The sequence below is a fragment of the Clarias gariepinus genome, chromosome 11, assembly GCF_024256425.1.
Source record: "Clarias gariepinus isolate MV-2021 ecotype Netherlands chromosome 11, CGAR_prim_01v2, whole genome shotgun sequence".
Lineage (NCBI taxonomy): Eukaryota > Metazoa > Chordata > Actinopteri > Siluriformes > Clariidae > Clarias > Clarias gariepinus.
In genome coordinates this window covers 6,717,641-6,729,952 of record NC_071110.1, presented here as the reverse complement: position 1 = coordinate 6,729,952, position 12,312 = coordinate 6,717,641, and the positions used below count along the sequence as shown (strand labels likewise).

General features: G+C 38.1%; 1 protein-coding gene across 1 annotated transcript in view; it reads left to right on the top strand.

The window, feature by feature from the left end:
* The first annotated feature begins 6,920 nt into the window (after positions 1-6,920).
* trim3a (tripartite motif containing 3a) overlaps positions 6,921-12,312 on the top strand; it is a 33,929-nt gene continuing 28,537 nt past the window's right edge. The window contains exon 1 of the mRNA XM_053507584.1: positions 6,921-7,038. The gene's annotated coding sequence lies outside the window, so the exon portion shown is untranslated. The remainder of the gene's footprint in view (positions 7,039-12,312) is intronic.

Below are 12,312 nucleotides of genomic sequence, written 5' to 3'. Positions count from 1 at the left end.
CAGACCAGCAAACTGCCAAAACTTCTGCTTTGTATGGAGGTCTGCACACCTACTGTACTGATGATCAATTAACCAAAGGGCTGATGAGTAGCAGCACCTGGCTTGAAATTTACCCTAGCAGAGGTTGTATTTGTCTAATGCTGAGACCCGCTACGATCAGATGATTTACACAAGTGAAAGCATAAATATAAGTTGAGATAAGGCTGACGATTCGCCCCAACACAATGCTGCAAAAATGACTTCAATCGATATCCCTATGTCCTGAGGACACAGCCTCAGGAGTACTGTTATCGAAGCTCATAAAATGCATTCGCATAATAATAATAAACACCATGTTACAGTGGAGTAATTTGGGAGCTAAGCTGCACCTGATGGTAATATTCATGCAAGAAAATAAGACATAGGGGTAACATTAAGGGATTAAGAGTTAGTTACAAGCTGTCCCAAACTATGATCAGAATTCCAAACTCTGTTAGAAACTCACAGGCGCATTATGAATTTGGTGTTATGGGGTTGAATTTGCAAAACTTGAGTCATTCATTAAACGTTACCTTAATGTCATTTTATTTAATTCATTTGCAATGTCATTAAAAGAAAATACAACATTAGGGTTTCTGCTGGGTCTAATGTAAAATATTTCGCAGGTTACCAAAGTGCATTTAGCAGGCATACTGTAGCATTTACTGTAGGATGCTTAATTCTATTGCAATCAAGGAGCATTCTCAAAGCAGTCTCCAGTGAGGACCTCTATAAAATATAGAGCTGCAGTGCAACTGATGTTCCTTTTGGGTGCACTGTTAGCCCTCAGATTTTACATATTACATGATACTCTTTGTGTGGCTTTGTGGTTAGCACTGTTGCATTGCACCTCCAGGGTCCGGGTTTGGACTTTTGCCTCGGTTCTCCCCATGCTTGGTGGGTTTCCTCCGGGTACTTCGGTTTCCTCCCACAGTTCAAAGACATGCAGATTAGGTTAACTGGTGTTTCCAAATTTCTTGTAAAGTGTGAATGAGTGTGTGTGTGTGTGTACAACCCGCCCAGGCTGTACCCTGCCTCATGCCTCGACCCTGTACATTGGATAAAGTGATGAGATCATACTCCAGATCACATTAAAATGAAACATCATTGTCTTATCATCTACAACGCTTTATCCTGTATACAGGGTTGCGTGGCTAACCCATCACATGGCACAAGCATAAAAAACTCACACCCAATCATACACAATAGACAATATGGCTAATCAGCCAGTCAGCATGGCTTTGGGCTATGGGAGGAAACCAGAGTATGTAGAGGAAACCCATAAAGCATGGGAAGAATGTGCATACAGACCCCTCTGTACCATAGAGGTGTAAAGGGACAGTGCTAACCACTCAACTGCCATGTCACCTTAAGGGTTGAAAGTTTAAAATACGTTATATAACATACAAGGGTTGCACAATGAAACAACTGTTAAACACTGGCCAATTTAGTGTTGGAGGTTTCATGGCTAAATTTAACCAGCGTGGTGGCCAATCTTCATTGATTGCTTATTCCACCGGTAAGAGCAGAGTGTGAAGGTTTAATTAGCAGAGTAATAGCACAGTTGTGCCTAAAATATTGCAATGCACACAACATTATGGGTGACATATCAGAGTTCAAAAGAGGACAAATTGTTGGTGCGCGTCTCGCTGGCGCATCTGTGACCAAGACAGCAAGTCTTTGTGTTGTATCAAGAGCCACAGTATCCAGGGTAATGTCAGCATACCACCAAGAATGGCGAACCACATCCAACAGCAGTAACTGTGGACGCAAGACGAAGCTGCCTGAAAGGGATGTCCGGGTGCTAACCAGGATTGTATCCAAAAAACATAAAACCATAGCTGCCCAACTCACTGCAGAATTAAATGTGGGTGTACCACCCAGACTGTTGCATGCCCAGAGTGAAGCATGGGGGTGGATCAGTGATGGTTTGGGCTGCAATATCATGACATTGCCTAGGCCCAATACTTGTACTAGATGGGCGTCATTGCCATAGACTACCGAACCATTTTGAAGGACCATGTGCACCCAATGGTTCAAACATTGTATCCTGAAGGCGGTGCCGTGTATCAGGATGATACAATAATGCACCAATACATACAGCAAGACTGGTGACAGAGTGGTTTGATGAACATGAAAGTGAAGTTGAACATCTCCCATGGCCTGCACAGTCACCAGATCTAAATATTATTGAGCCACTTTGGGGTGTTTTGGAGGAGCGAGTCAGGAAACGTTTTCCTCCACCAGCTTCACGTAGTGACTTGGACACTATTCTGCAAGAAGAATGGCTCAAAATCCCTCTGGCCACCGTGCAGGACTTGTATCTGTCATTCCCAGGATGAATTGATGCTGTATTGGCCACAAAAGGAGGCCCTACACCATACCTTTGAATTATTGTGGTTTAAAACCAGGCGTTTCAGTTTCATTGTCCAACCCCTGTACAACTTTATAGGATGTTGTGGATTGTATTTGTAATATGTAATACTGAAGGCAGTTTATTTTCTTTGAATGTATGATACTGATGTGTCTCCCTCAGTTTTTTTACTACCTTGTTATTGTTGCACCATATTCTTACGTATGTTCTTGTGTTTTACCATAGTTTTGTATTTCAGATATTTATCGTGTGCATGTCTTTGTATTTATACAAATGTACATGAATTGGAAATCAGGACTACATCCACCTGGATATGCATTGTGTATATTTATTTCTACAGTTTTAAAGTTTTTCAGACCAAGCATTAAAACAACAAACCTAGAGATGTTTGTGCTGTTTCTAATATAACTATAGATGTATTGAAAGCATTACCATATGTTTCCATATAAAATTATATAATAATCAATATAGTAAATCAATATAATGAATGATATAATAATAAATATAGTAAATTATATATATATATATATATTATTTACTATATTGATTATTTTGGACCATACATATGATGTAATTAATGCATTTATTTCACATCTTACTGACACTACATAGAGCATCTTACGTACCATACAGCTCTGCTCATAAGTTTACATCCCCTGTCAGAATTTGAGAAATACTGTAAATACATACCCTTAATAGTCATTTAAACCTTTGTGTGTGTGTGTGTGTGTGTGTGTGTGTGTGTGTGTGTGTGTGTGTGTGCACCCTCAATGTGGCAAAGTCAGTTCCTACCTTCAGCAGAGAAACAGCCCCAAAGCGTGATGTTTCTACCTCTGTGCTAGACTGACGGTTGATGTTTTTATGGTCATATGGTCCAAACACAGCTAGTCTAGTTGATGCAAAGAGCTCAATTTTGGTCTCATCTGACCACATCGCTTTCTCCCAATTCTTTTCTGTTCATTGGCAAACTTCAGACAGGCCTGTGCATGTGCTTCCTTAAGGAGGGCTCTCTTATGGGCGCTACTGGATTGCAATCCATGGCGTCATATTGTGTTACTAGTGGTTTGTTTGGTGACTGTCATCCCAACTGCCTTGAGATCTGGACCGCAGTCCGCCATTTAGTGATGGCTAATCTATAGTGTATTATAGTGTCCTGGTCTGTAGTGTAACCTTACAGTTTTAGTGCTTTTAGTGGTAACTGTATGTGTGCACAGAAACATACGCACCAAGGTAGGTGTTTATAAAATGCATAGAAAGATCCAAATTGATGTGTTGTGCCTTCCAGTATTTACTGATTCAAGTCATTTGTAAGGTAATGGATAGACATGATAGTAATGTCATGTTTCTGTTTGCATAATGTGACTAAACAAAAGTAATTCATTACGGCCTAATTGGAATTATATAGTTTTGTATAGTTTGTAAGTTCAGCCAAGTTCAGCCTTTATTCATCACATATACATTACTGCACAGTGAAATTCTTTATTCTTCGCATATCCCAGCTTTTTGTTAGTAGGGAGGGGTCAGAGCGCAGGGTCAGTCATTTTACGCCAAAACCCAATAAATGTTAAAAAAAATAACTTCACAACTTGTTTTTTATATTGAGTAAAACTTTCTACAACAATCTAGAGATTGTTGTTTTATAAGATTGTCCCCAAAGTGGACAGTAAGTCCTGAAATGTATCACATCTGGCTCACACTGATAACCTTAATGTTATTCCAGTCATTAATTTATTCATCTTCATTATCTGCTTTTGCAGCACAAATGCACACACACACACACACACACACACACATTTACACATTCATTGATACCCATGGACAATTTAGAGTCACCCGTCCAGCTAATGGCTTATTTTCACATACTGTATTCTGACATGGAAGGGTCTTACAAGTACTAAGTGGAAATAAAATAAATACCATCATTTAATTAAAATAAATTTTAATGGGAATCACATAAAATATTCATAATACAAATTTCTTCATAGAACCAAGTTGGTAATAATTAAGGATGAAAATCATCAGGGACCACCTGATACAATATTCTCACCATTATTGATATTATCACATATTATTGACTAATTCCTGATTTAATTTGTTGTGTGATTATGTTAGCATCATGATTTTATAAATATCTTGACTCAATATTAATATTGTTTACATTTCATTACAACTCTAAACAAATGTAGCAAATAATTTGCTTTTACCACACTACCTGCCAATGCAGTTTAGATACAGTACATCATCATACCATACCATGTTTTTTAAAATCCAGTTAGACAATCTAGACATATTATTATTATAGACATTTTTTTTAATTATTGTTGCATGCATCTTTAGCCTTAGATCACAGATATGCAGTAATGATCAGTCTGTGTCACTGTGCAGTCTGCTGACGTGGTGAAGTAAGACGGCTGGCTCTTACCATCTGTCTGGATGCGGTCTCCATAGCAACCACCACCTCCTCCTCAAAAGCCTGAGATGACTGTCTTCACCTCCCCCAACTCCCCCAACTCCCCCAGGCCATCCCTGTAGGCTAGAGACAGGCCTACGTCTCACCATGCGCCTGTTACTTACCAACTCGGTGCAGTGACTCCCACCTTCCTGACCTCAGCGGGTGTGTGTCAGATGATAAGCATTATATTCGTACATTGGATTTAAATTGATTTTTTTCCATTAAAGAGTGGACACAGAGATATTTCAGGTTTACGTTTACATGTATGGCATTTGGCAGACGCCGTTACCCGGAGAACGATTTAAAGAAATACTCGCAGAAGGGGGTTTGAGATCGAAAGTATCTCGAAGGTCTATTTTCCTTATTGACCTTTTACACTTTTACTAAGACCACAGCTACATCGATTCTTTAGATTTTTTTTATCATGTTCTTCATAGACATACAAGAAGTAAATAGACCCTCATAGGTTTATGATAAAATCTTTGCCCCAAAATGTATTAGATTTGTTTAATCAACTAAGGTTTAGCTCTTAATACTATATAATACTGTCATATTATATATATATATATATATATATATATATATATATATATATATTATACATAATATTAACAATATTAATAATAATAATACTGTTAACTTTCTTTTAGCGAGGTTAAGAGCAACAGCTTTACACATTGAATGAGAGCAGATCTTCAAAGAGATACAGGTTGTTAACTGAACTATAGTTCTAAAAGTAATAAACGGTGATTTCAAGAATTCTTGCTATTTGTCTTTGGGACCATCCATCCTCAGATTAACCAACAATCCAGCCTCTTTTAAAAAATCTGAATTTTTCAAGAATGCTTAAAACTGGATATACACAGAGGGGCCCAAAATGTATACACACTACAACAGTTGTTATCCATGCCCTTTTTTGAAACATGAATTGAATTATGGCAGCAGCGTGTAATATTATGTTTCCTCTAAAGGTATCAGTAGTTGCCTCATCACTGATGCTATCATGTGACCGTCAGAAGAGAGGCATACATTCATTATGTTGAAGTGTGCATTGAGTGTGAATACAGCCCCTCTGTATTTCAATCTGAAAGATTGTACAACCGTATGTATATATATATATATATATATATATATATATATATATATATATATAAAACGTTGCCTAGGTAACATGATAACATTGTACCGGGTGATCCCTAGTGATTCCCATACCTAATGAACATATCAGATAGACCTTTGTATTTATGTGTGTGTACATTTTTCGGGCCCCTCTGTATTCCTACGTTAGAGACACTAAAAATGGTGACGTCATCCAGTGGCTGAAGTGCTGAAGCAGTAAGATTTTCCTTCACTGGGAATAAGGGGCCTGATTTAAGGCCCGAGTTCGATTTCTAGCCAATCGCTAAACTTCATCCACTGGATGCAGGGCCGGTCCCAAGCCCTGATAAACGGGGAGGGTTGCGTCAGGAAGGGCATCCCTAGTAAAACCTGTGCTAAGTTGTTGTGTGGATCAGTTGGTTCGATTATCGACATACTGTATCAGATAGACCTATGTACTGTATTTGAGTGTGTGTGTGTGTGTGTGTGTGTGTGTGTCCTTTTTTTTTGGGCCTCTTCTGAATTTCAAACTGAAAGATGGAAATAAACAGTGGTCATAATCATGGTAACACATTTATGTGCATTCATTTGCTTATAATATATTATATTCTACATATACTACATGTTCGAGGCTTTTGTAGAAATACGGAATAAATTTAGTGTTGCAGGTTTATGGAGTGCCAAAGCTACCCGTGTGGATGTGGGCACTTAAGACAGAATGCAGTAGAGGTAATAGCTATTGAGGATGAGTGCTGTGGCTTTGAGCAGGCCTGGGTGTTGGACTCCGGCCATATGCCTCTGCAGTATACAGTAGATGACAGAAAACGCACTGACTCGTGTTTATTGGTCGTCCAGCCTCTCCTAGTGCCGCGTCACCCAATCACATCAGAGCAAGCCCTTTTAGCCACGCCCATATATTTCCCTTTGTCCCACCCCCTCTGCTTCAATCTCGGTCTGGTTTCCTCCCAGCGCTGGAAACAGAGGAAACATTGGCGTCTCAAACGCGGCTTTGTTGACTCGTATGGCGGATTTGCAGCGAACAGACAGGCGGTGTTGAGGAAATGTTAACTCTGCTTTAACTCGGACACAATTCCAGGTGAGTTCAGGCTTATTTGCGGTTTTCTTCTGCATTGTTTCTTATCATAAAAACAAAAAAACAACCACATCTCCTCATCCTGGAGCATGAATTATTCATCATGTGTCGGCTGACATGAAAGGACCGGTTAGTTGTATCGAGATGTAGCGTTTAAGATATCACATCAACGTATCACGCTTTAAAAACACATGTGTCATGATATTGTTGCTATTTATTGCTCTAATTCATTTAATAGCGTAATCGTTATTGTGCACGCGCAGGTCGCAGCCTACAGCCAGGGTTGCCAGATATGCGTAAAAAAACATTACAGATTAATGTTTGTACATGATCTATTTATATTATTTATTTGCATTATAGTTTTCTAAAACAATAATAATAAATTTATTTACGTAGAGCAATAATAGAGTTTTATATCCTACCTATACTGTTTATAAGTGTCATACTATTTATTATATCTTATTATTTTATATTATATATGTAATGGGAATCGCCTGGGTTTACCCAATACAATATTATCACGATATCTTGGTGCCCATTTGATTAGCATTACCATTCTGTAAGTATCGTGATTTTATAAATATCCTGATTCTGTTTTTTTGCAGGTTTATAGAGTAACTGCAGCATATTGCGAAAAACATCTCAGAATCATTTATATATATATATATATATATATATATATATATATATATATATATACACACACAAACATAGAGTCAGCCAAAAAGATGTATATACACTTCAGGAACATAAAAACCTAATAAAAATATTTTATATACTAAGTTACGTTTTTATGTCTAATATTATGATAATAATATAATATTATTAATATTATATGAATTTAATATACTATTTCTCTTTTTCTAAAGTGTTTATATATTTTGTGGCTGACCCTGTGTTTTTTATATATACAGTATATAGTATCTCCACTGGCTCCAATATCATTTTTCTAAAAGAATGTTTAATCTGTAGATGTTTGCATTTGAGGTTTTAAAATGTTGCAGTTCCTCTGTAATCCTGCAGGGGGTCACACTAAACTGCAGCGGAACCTCGGCATACGAATTTAATTCGGTCTGGTTGCGACTTCGTAAAATAAAAATTCATATTGCGATACACATTTTCCCATAAGAAATTAATTAATGTAAATGCGATCTTACTAATTATCAACATTGCATGTAAAAACAATTAAAACATGTAAAAAAGATGATGATAAAAAATGAAATAAATAGACACTAAACCTCACTTAACCTTGATTCATGATTCCCCGTAGCACCATCTGTTTTTTAGTGAAACTGAAAGCAGCTCCGTTTTCTTTATGCTACCGTCCTTGCTAACTTTCTCAGGACCCATAGTGCTATGTTGTTACTAAATCTTCCACAAAATGCAAAAAGAAAAAAAAATAGAAGTAAAATATGGCTTTGCATTGACGCAAACAAGTTTTGAACGGCTCCCGGACGTACGCACAACTTAGCTGGCCGCGGCAAATTTCTAGCAAAATTTAAATTCTTAGAGCGAAAATCTTTAAGGGAGGGCATTCATATGCTAGGGTTTCTCTGTATTCACAAAGTACAGCGTTCTGTGTGGAAGGACCAAGTAATTTTTTCCCCTTATCAGACAGTGGCAAGATCTTCAGGTCAAACTGATTACCTGTTGTCCTAAATCCCTAAATTCAACCCGAAGAGCTTCCTTTATCATTGACTTCACTTTCTTCTGAAGCTTCAGCAGTTTTCACGTCCGGCCGCCATGTCGAGTGCTAAACTTCAGCCAAAATGATTTATTCTGTTGGTTGACATTTGGTTAGATAATCATCTCATCAAACCGGTGCACGTGGTAAGAACTGTATCAGACCAGGCAAATATGGGCGTCGTCACCAAGCAGGCGAGTTCATAAAACCCAAGATGGAGATTTCTGGTTTGGACTCCAGACAGGAAAAAAAAAAAAAAACATGTAAATGGGGTCACATCAGCTCTGGAGTCTATCCTGTAATTTTAGGACAAGGCTGAAATCCACCCTTGTGAGACACCACTCAATACTATGACAGCAGACAAACACATAGAGGATTCGCTCACCACTGTGTATGCAATATTCAGTGCAAATCCTTGTGGTCACAGCGAGAACATGCAAGACTCATTACACATGCAGTAACCTTCATTCTCAGACCTGGACTGTGAATACGAACACGAGGCACGTGCCTCAGGCTTGCTATATTTAGAGATTTCTGCATTATAGGATTGCCGTGTAGACGGTTGTACAATACCCATAGGAATATACAGTACAATGGGAACAGGTTTTACTATGTTGTTGTAATCAATTTGCAGATTAGTCTGCCCCGAAGATAAAAACAAGAGAAAGATATCATGGGAAACCTACAAACCTGGCAACCCGGTTCTGTTTAAATTCCTCTAACATTCCTCTCATCAGGATGGGGACAATTCTAATTAATAATCATGCTTTCCTTTTTTTCCTTCAAAAATCTTCATCTTTGTTCTTTTCATTATATCTTTAAACAATAGACTATTCACAGTAAGTGTGACCTGAATACAGGGTCCGTCAAGGGAGCTGGGAACATTTGCTGTAAATCTATATGTATAAATGATCTATATACTGTAAATGCGTATTAGAGCTGGGGAAAAATCAATTTGGTTAAGTATAGCTATTCTTTTGTGTGGCGATTCATAGCTCATCACTCTGAAATCGATCTTTAAAATAAAAAAATGATTTAAAGTGGAACAAAATCTAACAAGTGATGGTAAATCGGGATACTTATATAATACAATAAAATTAAATCGGCAATTAGGTATCATAAGAATACCGTATCTGGTGGTGACTGGTGATCCGTGTCCCTAATGAACATACAGGAGATAGACCTACGTATTTCTACATTTCCCTAAATCCTGTATTAAATCTAACTGTTTGGGGGCTTTTAAAAAAAAATATTTTAAAGGTCATATCCTTCCTTTGAAATCCGTCACCACTGTAGCATAAAAAAAAAACAAAAAAACATTCTTCTGATGCGGGTTTTAAAAAGAAAAGAAAAAAACACTTCCATACATCCATTGTTTTCCTTATCTCTTTGAAAAGAATCTGCTTGCGCGTTGCAGAGGTCAGTGTATCGTGGAGGTGTACTGTGAATACACCCGTTTAAAAGATAAATGGATAAAAGATTATTTATCTTCTCCTGTGTACAGACTACCTCATGTCTCTGATTCTAGTTCACCACCCGTAAAAACTCTTAACACTCCTGTGCTAGCTACAGAGCCGGAGAGCAGCGGTGGGTCACATCTGATGAGTCAGAGGGATGGAAAATGGAAAATAAATAAATAAAATAACTAGGTATGGTCACATTCCCCTCCGAAATTGTCACATATTCATTGCTGCACGATGAAAATCTTTATTTGCACATCTTTGCTTGTTAGGGCGCTGAAGTCGGAGCCCATGATGTGGCTGGTGAAAAACGTCACCCCGCTGGTGAAGAAAGAAAGGGTTAAGGATGTTGCTCAAGGCCCTAACAGTGGCAGCTTGGTGGTGCTCGGGCTTGAACATCCAACCTTCAGTTGATCAGTAGTCCACCACTGAGACGCCTGTCTTGTTCCTGACGCCTCAGCTTCATTTCTGTTTTCTTTAGCTCATCAGTTTTGCGCCTGAAAGCTGTGCACTAATGCCAATTTTCCATTAATTATACAGTATAATTATAGTACAAGTGGGCTGGTAATGGCGCAGCTGGAAAATAATTTTATGAGGTTCGGAAACTAGGGTCAGTCAAATCCCGCTTGATCCACTGGGTTGATACCGAACAGCAGTAGTGGCATGAATTAGTTATTAAATTATTATGTTAATAACTTTGCCATAATATCACTTTAAGGTAGTTGCACCTGCAATCCTGCAGGTGGCGCACTTTAAACTATTCACACATTTGCAGGAAGTTCAGCGTCCTGTGTGGTAGGAGAGAATACTTTATTAAAAATTTAATAATGAATCAGCATAATTATAAAATCGTGATGCTTATAGGATCAGAAATGCCAAGTAGTTATCATGATATCGTATTGGTTGGCTTGGAGATTCCTATCCCTAGTGTACACATTATGCAAATGTACCAAACCCAGTGTTTAAACGGACTGGAATCTGTGCCCGAGGCAGTATTGGGAAAGCACCCTAAGATGTTTGCAATAGGACGAAACGAGGACCGACCTCTTTATCACACAAAGCCCGATTTATTCTTCCTTTTGTTCTCCTGCACGAAACGTCTTTGTGTGTCACCCATTGAGCTCGGAGTGGATCTAGCTGCGTAGTAGCTTTCACACAGGAAAACTGACTGATTCTGACTGGTTAATCCTGTTTCCCACTGTCGAGCCTTTGTCAATAAATGAATAGGGCACCGCATTCTTTAGGCACCTTATTGCATGAATTATGCTATTAAGTAGCGTAGTGTACTCGCTTCAGGACTTTAGGACTCTTCAGCTGCGATAGAGAAGAATTTGGAAAAAGGATCACCACTGAAATCACATGCCTCCGTCTTCATTCTGCAGTTAACTGGCATACAGACAGAAAGACAGATGGAGAGACAGACGGACGAATGCAGGACAATAATAATAACATTGTGTTTTGTCTACGCTCCCACACTGCATGGAAGTGCATGCGAGTTGTAGGTTGGAATTTGGTCAGTGGATTCAGGATTTTGGAAAGTACAGGAAAAGCATGAAGGGAAAAATAGTTTCAGTTACGTATTGCAGTACGTGCAGTTGTGCGTGACACAAGAATTCAATTTTTTTGAATTTGAATTTGATTAGATTTTTTTAAACACATTAGCATGGATGCTAATTTAACAACAATCTAGCTAGCTAACTGTGATGTTTGTATGTATCCTGTAAGTAGCAAACTGTTTACTCAGTGGAGTACCTGGAGAAAACCCACCAAGCACAGAGAGAACATGCACACAACTCCATGCACACAGACCCGATGCAGGAATCGAACATGGACCCTGGAGATGCAAGGCCACAGTGCTAACCTACTGTGCTGTCTGTAATGATATCTAAAAAAGAAGTATATAAATATATAAATAAATAAAATAATTGAATCAGGACATTTATAAATCATAATACTAACAGAATCGCAATACAAATTGTATCGTCACCTAAGTATCATGATATTGTATCGGATGATCCCTGGTGATACCCATCGTTAAAATACTATAGTATAACTAGTACAACTTGTTTAAAAGTTTTTTTTTTTTTTTTTATTATTATAAATATGATATTATGATTCCTTTTTCCTAGTCAG